Source organism: Dendrobates tinctorius, unplaced genomic scaffold, assembly GCF_039654945.1.
Source record: "Dendrobates tinctorius isolate UK_male_01 unplaced genomic scaffold, ASM3965494v1 ptg000032l, whole genome shotgun sequence".
Classification (NCBI taxonomy): Eukaryota; Metazoa; Chordata; class Amphibia; order Anura; family Dendrobatidae; genus Dendrobates; species Dendrobates tinctorius.
Genome location: NW_027361700.1, coordinates 27632320 through 27641561, shown reverse-complemented (window position 1 = coordinate 27641561; position 9242 = coordinate 27632320).

Here is a 9242-nt window from a genome sequence, read left to right as displayed (position 1 = left end):
GTTTGGGTGTTTCAGCTTTGGTTTTACATGTACTCTTTGCTAAAGGGTGCTAGGAATCAGGGTCATAACTGTAATAGGAGCAGGGGATGCAGTTGCACCTGGGCCGTGGAGCCTAAGGAGCCCAAATGGCCACTTTAGCCTATATTAGAAGACCAATACTACTATAAACCTGTGAATGTTAGAGTCCTTGTTGGAGATTTTGCTTTGGGGCCCATGAGCTTCAAGTTATACTACTGATAGGAACTTATTCAGGACATTACTTTCCAGAAATGCTGTATTTTTAGTAAATAAAGTTGTGGCAAAAAGGGCCAAACATCATGGAAAGGAACATGAAGGGGAAAAAAATCAAATATTTATGTGGCCAAATCCAGCACAATAATTGCTAAGTGGATCTCTCACATTTATATGCCATTGCTTTTCTTGACACATAATTTGGAGATGGGATTACTTCCCGACATTTGCAGTATATATACATCATGGTCAGGAAGTATTTCCTGACCGATGCAGTATGCATATGTCAGGAGACTGTGCACGTGTGATCACCATTGGGTACCAGCTGATTATGACAGCTGACACCCAGCACTCAGTGCCAGGAGCAGTGATCACCCCAATATCGATCACAGCATTTAGCAGGCATGCTCTCCAATTGGCGTCCCCGAGACGTCATCTCGAGTGGCCGATCATTGCAATGGTGACCCAATGTTGTCATGACGACAACCGGGTCACCAGAGCTACCAAACATGCTAGATCATGCTCAGAGCATGATGTAGGATGTTTTTCTGTCAGTACAGCGCTGACAGTTTGTAAAGCATTAGCTCCTGCTTTGCTATACTTTATAAGCGATCAGACTGCAAAAAGTGAAACTCCCCCGAAATTTTTTTTAAAAATCACAAAATAATATTATATATATATATGCATATATATACATATATATATATACACACCGCATATACTCGAGTATAAGCCCATTTTTTAAGGCTGAAAGTGCCCTCTCCGCTTATACATGAGTCATTGTGCTGGGGGTTGGCGGGGGAGGGGAAGCGCAGCTGTCAGATCATACCCTCTCCTGGCGTGGTTTCTGCAGCCCCTGCTTCTCAGATGGTCTCCGGCGCCGCAGCTCTTCCTGTGTTCAGCGGTCACGTGGTACCGCTCATTAAAGTAATGAATATGCGCATATTCATTACTTTAATGAGCGGTACCACCTGACCGCTGCACACAGGAAGAGCTGCCGGAGACCATCGGAGAAGCAGGGACTGCAGAGATGCACCAGGAGGGGGTGAGTTTCACGGGGGGAGCATATGCGATATTCACCTGTCCCCATTCCGCCGCCATGTGCTGCTCTGTCTTCCGCATCCTCTAGCTGTGACGTTCAGGTCAGAGGGCGCGATGATGTGGTTAGTGCGTGCCCTCTGCCTGAACAGTCACTGAAGAGACCCGGAAGACAGAGCGGTGAGCGGCGGTGGAATGGCGACAGGTGAATATCGCAGGTGCCAGGGGCCTGAGCCAGCAGCGACACAGGCACCTGGCCTTAATAGCACGCCGGTGTCCCCATCTTCTGAGGAGACTGGCACCTGCCCCCAGCAACAAGAGGTGAGTATTTATTTTTTTTTTATTCGCAGCAGCAGCATTATATGGGGCATATTACTCTATGGAGCATCTTATGGGGCCATAACCTTTAAAGAGCAACATATGGGGCATATTCTATGGAGCATCTTATAGGTCCATAACTTTTATGCATTAGATGTGGCATCTTATTGGGCCATCAACCATTATGGAGCAGCATATGGGGCATATTATAGTATGGAGCATCTATTGGGGCCCATCAACCTTTATGGAGCAGCATATGGGGCATATTATTCTATGGAGCATCTTATGGGGCCATTATTAGCCTTTGTGCAGCATTATATGGGGCGTATTTTGTATGGAGCATCTTATGGGGCCCATCATGAATTATATAGAGCAATATATGGGGCGTATATTGTATGGAGCATCTTATGGGGCCATCATGAACTATATGGAGCATTATATGGGGCTCCTGATTCAATATGGATATTCAAAAACATTTAACCTACTGATGTCTCAATTAATTTTACTTTTATTGGTATCTATGTTTATTTTTTAAATTTGCCAGTAGCTGCTGCATTTTCCACCCTAGGCTTATACTCAAGTCAATAAGTTTTCCTAGTTTTTTGTGGCAAAATTAGGGTCCTCGGCTTATACTCTCAAGTCTCAAAGTATTCAGGGTCGCGGAGCGGTGTTGGAAGAAAACACACTTGCCAGATGACTTCACTGCTCTCAAACAAGCTACACTTGCCTTCAAATTAGCCCTCACCTCTGCTAAACAGATTTATTTCACAAACCTTGTATCTTCATTATCCCACAACCCAAAACAACTGTTCAGCACATTTAACTCTCTCCTCCACCCACCACTGCCACCTCCAACTCCCCTCATCTCTGCTGAGAACTTTGCCACCTACTTCAAAAACAAAATCGACCACACAAGGCAAACTATTACTGTTCCACCACCCCAACCACTCCACATACCAGACCTCTGCCCGTCCCTACTAACCTCCCTCTCCAACATCACTGAATGAGAGCTTACTTATCTCCTTTCCAAATCACACCTCACCAGCTGTGCACTTGACTGCATCCCTTCGGACCTACTCCCCAACCTCTCTAACATGCTCATCCCAGCCCTAACTCATCTCTTCAACCTATCGCTATCATCTGGTACCTTCCCCTCTGCCTTCAAACATGCCACCATTACACCCATCCTCAAAAGCAACAAACCTTGACCCAACTGCTATGCCCAGCTATTGCCCCATATCACTGCACCCATTTGCTTCCAAACTCCTTGAACAGCATGTCCATGCTCAACTTTCCTCCCACCTCTCATTTAACGCCCTCCTTGACATCCTCCAATCTGGCTTCCACCCCCACCACTCCACTGAAACTGCCCTGACCAAAATTACTAATGTCTTACAGTTAAAGCTAACAGACAGTTCTCTATCTTCCTCCTTCTCGACCTGTCCTCTGCCTTTGACACAGTCGACCACTGCCTACTGCTACAGATTCTTTTTTCTCTAGGCATCAAAGACCTTGCCCTGTCCAGGATTGCCTCATACCTTTCTGACCGCACATTCAGCGTTTCGCACTCCCACACTACCTCCTCATCCTGCACTCTCTCTGTTGGAGTCCCCCAAGGCTCTGTCCTGGGGCCCCTACTTTTTTCCATCTATACCCTTGGCCTAGGACAACTCATAATGTCCCATGGCTTCCAGTACCACCTGCATGCGAACGACACTCAGATCTTCCTCTCTGGCCCAGATGTCACCTCTCTGCTGTCCTGAATCCCAGAGTGTTTTTATCAGCCATATCTTCCTTTTTCACCTCTCCCTTCATAAAACTCAATGTAGACAAAACTGAACTCATCTTTCCTCCATCTCGCGTAATTTCCCTACCCGATCTATCTATTATGGTAAACGGCATCACGCTCTCTCCTGCACCTGAAATCCGCTGCCTCGGAGTAACTCTCAACTCTGCCCTGTCCTTCAAGCCACAAGTCCAAACTCTTGCCACCTCCTGGCGCCTCCAACTCAAAAATATTTCCAGAATCCGTCCCTCAGCCCTCAATCTACTAAAACTCTTGTACATGCCCTCATCATCTCCCGCCTTGACTACTGCAACACTCTCTTCTGTGGCTTCTCTGCCAACACTCTTGCACCACTCCAGTCTGTCCTCAACTCTGCTGCCTGACTAATCCACCTCTCTCCCCTCTGCAAATCCCTTCACTCGCTCCCAATTCCCCAACGAATCCAGTTCAAACTACTAACACTGACCTACAAAGCCATCCACAACCTGTCCCCTCCCTATATCTCTGAACTAATCTCCCAACATCTTCCCTCACGTAATCTTCGATTGTCCCAAGACCTCCTACTCTCCTCCACACTTACTCATTCCTCACACAACCGCCTCCAAGACTTCTCCTGAATATCCCCCATCCTCTGGAATTCCATGCCTCAACATGTCCGATTATCCACCACCCTCGGATCCTTCAAACGGAACCCAAAAACCCATCTCCTCAGGAAAGCTAAGAGCCTGCAATAACCATTCTGCCGCCTCACTACCACCTGAGCTGCTGCACCCCCGACCTTTTGTCTCTTCCACACTATCCCACAGAATGTAAGTCCGCAAGGACAGGGTCCTCTCCCCTCTGTACCAGTGTGTCATTGTAAATTTGTTTACTGTTGATGATATCTATAACTTTGTATGTAACCCCCCCTTCTCATGTACAGCACCATGGAATTAATGGTGCTATATAAATAAGTAATAATAATAATTATACTTGGGTCGGCTTATACTAGAGTATATACGGTGTATATATATATATAGCTCTGGCAAAAATTAAGAGATCACTGCATGCACAGTTTTATAAAAATCAGCTTCTCTACACGTCTGACAGCCATTCCATTCCAGTGTCAGTTGAATTCCAACCAGAGTACACTTCATTCTAGTTAATATAATATGCTTCTGATTAGGTGATAACCTGAACCAAATCTTATTTAACGAAGGAAAATATACAAAACCCTGCTGTGGTGTTAACAATACTCTTGCAATAGGACAAGCTGGATGGAAAAATAAGTGCTAGTATTATGCCAAAAGTAATAGGATTGAAAAGAGAACTTTTAACTATGTCAAAGGAGTTGAAAAGACAAGTCTTGAGTGAGGGAAAAAAAGGGCTCAATTCGGACTTTACTAGCAGAGTGATACAGTGAGCATCATGTTGCCTCCATCCTTAAAAGTTCTAAGACAGCAGTCCATTACAACAAGCAGCAGACACTGACGACAACCAAGCTACAGACCGGCAGAGGGTGAAAACCACTTTCCCCTGACCGTCATGTTATTCGAATGTCACTCAGCAACCGCAGGATGACATCAAGTGACTGACAAAAGGAATGGCAAATGGCAGCTGGGGTGAAGTGCACGGCAAGAACAGTTTGTTACAGCCTTCTAGAGGCAGGGCTCAATTCATATAAAGCTAAAAAAAAGCCTTTCATCAATGAGAAGAAAAGGAGAGCCAGGCTGAAGTTTGCTAAAGACCGTAAGGATTGGACCATAGAGGACTGGAGTAAATTAATTTTCTTCTCTGATGAGTCTAATTTTCAGCTTTGCCCAACACCTGGTCGTCTAATGTTTAGACGGAGACCTGGAGAGGCGTACAAGCCACAGTGTCTTGCACCCACTGTGAAATTTAGAGGATCGGTGATGATCTGGGGATGCTTCAGCAAGGCTGGAATTGGGCAGGTTAATCTTTGCGAAGGACGTATGAATCAAGCCGCATACAGGGTTATCCTGGAAAAACAGTTGATTCTTTCTGGTCAGGCAATGTTCCCCAACTCTGAGGACTGGATTTTCCAGCAGGACAATGCGCCATGCCACACAGCTAGGTCAATCAATGTGTGGATGAAGGACCACCACATCAAATCCCTGTCATGGCCAGCCCAATCTCCAGACCTGAACCCCATTGAAAACCTCTGGAATGTAATCAAGAGGAAGATGGATAGTCACAAGCCATCAAGCAAAGAAGAACTACTTACATGTTTGTACCAGGAGTGGCATAAGGTCACCCAAAAGCAGTGTGAAGACTGGTGGAAAGCATGCCAAGACGAATGAAAGCTGTGAGTAAAAATCATGGATATTCCACAAAATATTAATTTCTGTACTATTCCTGAGTTAAAACATTAGTATTGTTGTTTCTAAATGATTATGAACTTGTTTTCTTAGCATTATTTGAGGTCTGCAAGCACTGTTTTTTTTTTGTTCTTTTGACCATTTCTCATTTTCTGAAAATAAATACAAAATTTAGTGCTTGGAAATTCGAAGACATGTTGTCAGTAGTTTATAGAATAAAAGGGCAATTTACATTTTACTCAAAAATATACCTATAAAGAGAAAAATCAGACAAACTGAAAATTTTGCAGTGGTCTTTTAATTTTTGGCAGAGCTGTATATACACAGTATATCTAATATATAAAGCTCAGTGTGGGTGTGTATGTGTGTGTGTGTATGTATGTATGTCCGGGATTGGCATCCGCACTGTCGCAGCCACAAAATTTGGCACAGTCACACGTCTGGACCCCGAGAGCGTCATAGGCTATGTTGTGAGGCGAAATTTTAACCCCGCGCGTTCCAATTCACCACACAATTTTGCCCATATCTACATAATGGGGAAAAAGTGAAAGGAAAAGTGTTGGAGGCAAATTGACAGCTGCCAGATGTGAACAAGGGGGACTTAAAGAATGAGAGCGATGGCGCCAAACCGTATATACCGTACAGTTGCTAAGGTGGGGCCCTGACATGGAATACTCACCACTAGAGTTGAGCGATACCGTCCGATACTTCAAAGTATCGGATCGGAATGGATCGGCCGATCTTAAAAAAAAGTATCGGTATCGCCGATTCCGATACCGGAAGTCCCATTCAAGTCTATGGGACTTCCGGTATCGGAATAAGAAAAACCCTGTTTTTGCCTTGTACAGCCTCTCTGGGGTCTGTACGGGCCTTTCGGGGGGCTGTGCCGGCCTGCCAGGGGGTCTGTGCAGGCTCCGGTGGTCTGTGCCGGCCTGCCGGGGGGCTGTGCCGGCCTGCCGGTGGGCTGTGCCGGCCTGCCGGGGGGCTGTGCCGGCCTGCCGGGGGGCTGTGCAGGCCTGCCGGGGGGCTGTGCAGGCATCGTCCGATGGGACTACAAGTCCCATCAGGCGATGCCTGCTACCATGACAGTGATTGACACATTAGCCAATGATGGGACAGTAGTAGTCCCATCATCCGGCTAATGTGTTGAATGTAAAAAAAAAAAAAAAAAAAAAATTACATGCTACATACATGCTACATACATACAACATGCATACTACATACATGCTACATTCATACTACATATATACTACATGCAACATACATACTACATATATACTACATGCATGCAACATGCATACTACATATATACTACATGCAACATACATACTACATATATACTACATGCATGCAACATGCATACTACATATATACTACATGCAACATACATACTACATATATACTACATGCATGCAACATGCATACTACATATATACTACATGCTACATACATACTACATATATGCTACATATATACTACATGCATGCTACATACATACCGCATGCTACATACATACTACATGCTACATACATACTACATATATGCTACATACATACTACATATATACTACATGCATGCAACATGCATACTACATATATACTACATGCTACATACATACTACATATATGCTACATATATACTACATGCATGCTACATACATACTGCATGCTACATACATACTACATGCTACATACATACTACATATATGCTACATACATACTACATATATACTACATACATACTACATACATACTACATGAAATTCCCACACAGCAATGGCATAAAGTGAGACTAGGGACTTTTTTTTTTTTAAGTGGCGGAGGAATACAGTGCGGAAGGATACCTACCTTCCGTCATTGGATTCCTGCAGCCCGTAGAGAACGGCAGCATCAGCTGATGCTGCTGTTCTCTACCCAAGATCGTCGTTGGACACACTCGTGGACTGCTTCGGATCGTGGGTGAGTATTTTTGTGGTTTGTTGTGTTAATATTTATTCCGTAAAAGACAATGGCTTCGGGGAACAATGTGACAAGTATTGGTAAGTATGTTACTCTATGTTATATGTACTGTATGTCTATGTATGTATTGTATGAATGTATTGTATGTAGTATGTATGTAGTATATACGTGGTATGTATGTAGCATGTAGTATGTATGTAGTATGTATGTAGCATGCATGTAGCATGCAGTATGTATGTAGCATGCATGTAGTATATATGTAGTATGTATGTAGCATGTAGTATGTATGTAGTATGTATGTGGTATGTATGTAGCATGTAGTATGTATGTAGCATGCATGTAGTATGTATGTAGTATGTATGTAGTATATATGTAGTATGTATGTAGCATGTAGTATGTATGTAGTATATATCTAGTATGTATGTAGCATGTAGTATGTATGTAGCATGCATGTAGTATGTATGTAGCATGCATGTAGTATATATGTGGTATGTATGTAGCATGTAGTATGTATGTAGCATGCATGTAGTATATATGTGTTATGTATGTAGCATGTATGTAGTATGTATGTAGTATGTATGTAGTATGTATGTGGTATGTATGTAGCATGCATGTAGTATGTATGTAGTATATATGTGGTATGTATGTAGTATGTATGTAGTATGTATGTAGTATGTATGTAGCATGCAGTATGTATGTAGCATGTATGTAGTATGTATGTAGTATGTATGTAGTATGTATGTAGTATGTATGTAGCATGTAGTATGTATGTAGTATGTATGTGGTATGTATGTAGCATGTAGTATGTATGTAGCATGCATGTAGTATATATGTGGTATGTATGTAGCATGTAGTATGTATGTAGCATGCATGTAGTATATATGTGTTATGTATGTAGCATGTATGTATGTAGTATGTATGTAGTATGTATGTGGTATGTATGTAGCATGCATGTAGTATGTATGTAGTATATATGTGGTATGTATGTAGTATGTATGTAGTATGTATGTAGTATGTATGTAGCATGCAGTATGTATGTAACATGTATGTAGTATGTATGTAGTATGTATGTAGTATATATGTAGTATGTATGTAGCATGTAGTATGTATGTAGTATGTATGTGGTATGTATGTAGCATGTAGTATGTATGTAGCATGCATGTAGTATGTATGTAGTATGTATGTAGTATATATGTAGTATGTATGTAGCATGTAGTATGTATGTAGTATATATCTAGTATGTATGTAGCATGTAGTATGTATGTAGCATGCATGTAGTATGTATGTAGCATGCATGTAGTATATATGTGGTATGTATGTAGCATGTAGTATGTATGTAGCATGCATGTAGTATATATGTGTTATGTATGTAGCATGTATGTAGTATGTATGTAGTATGTATGTAGTATGTATGTGGTATGTATGTAGCATGCATGTAGTATGTATGTAGTATATATGTGGTATGTATGTAGTATGTATGTAGTATGTATGTAGTATGTATGTAGCATGCAGTATGTATGTAGCATGTATGTAGTATGTATGTAGTATGTATGTAGTATATATGTAGTATGTATGTAGCATGTAGTATGTATG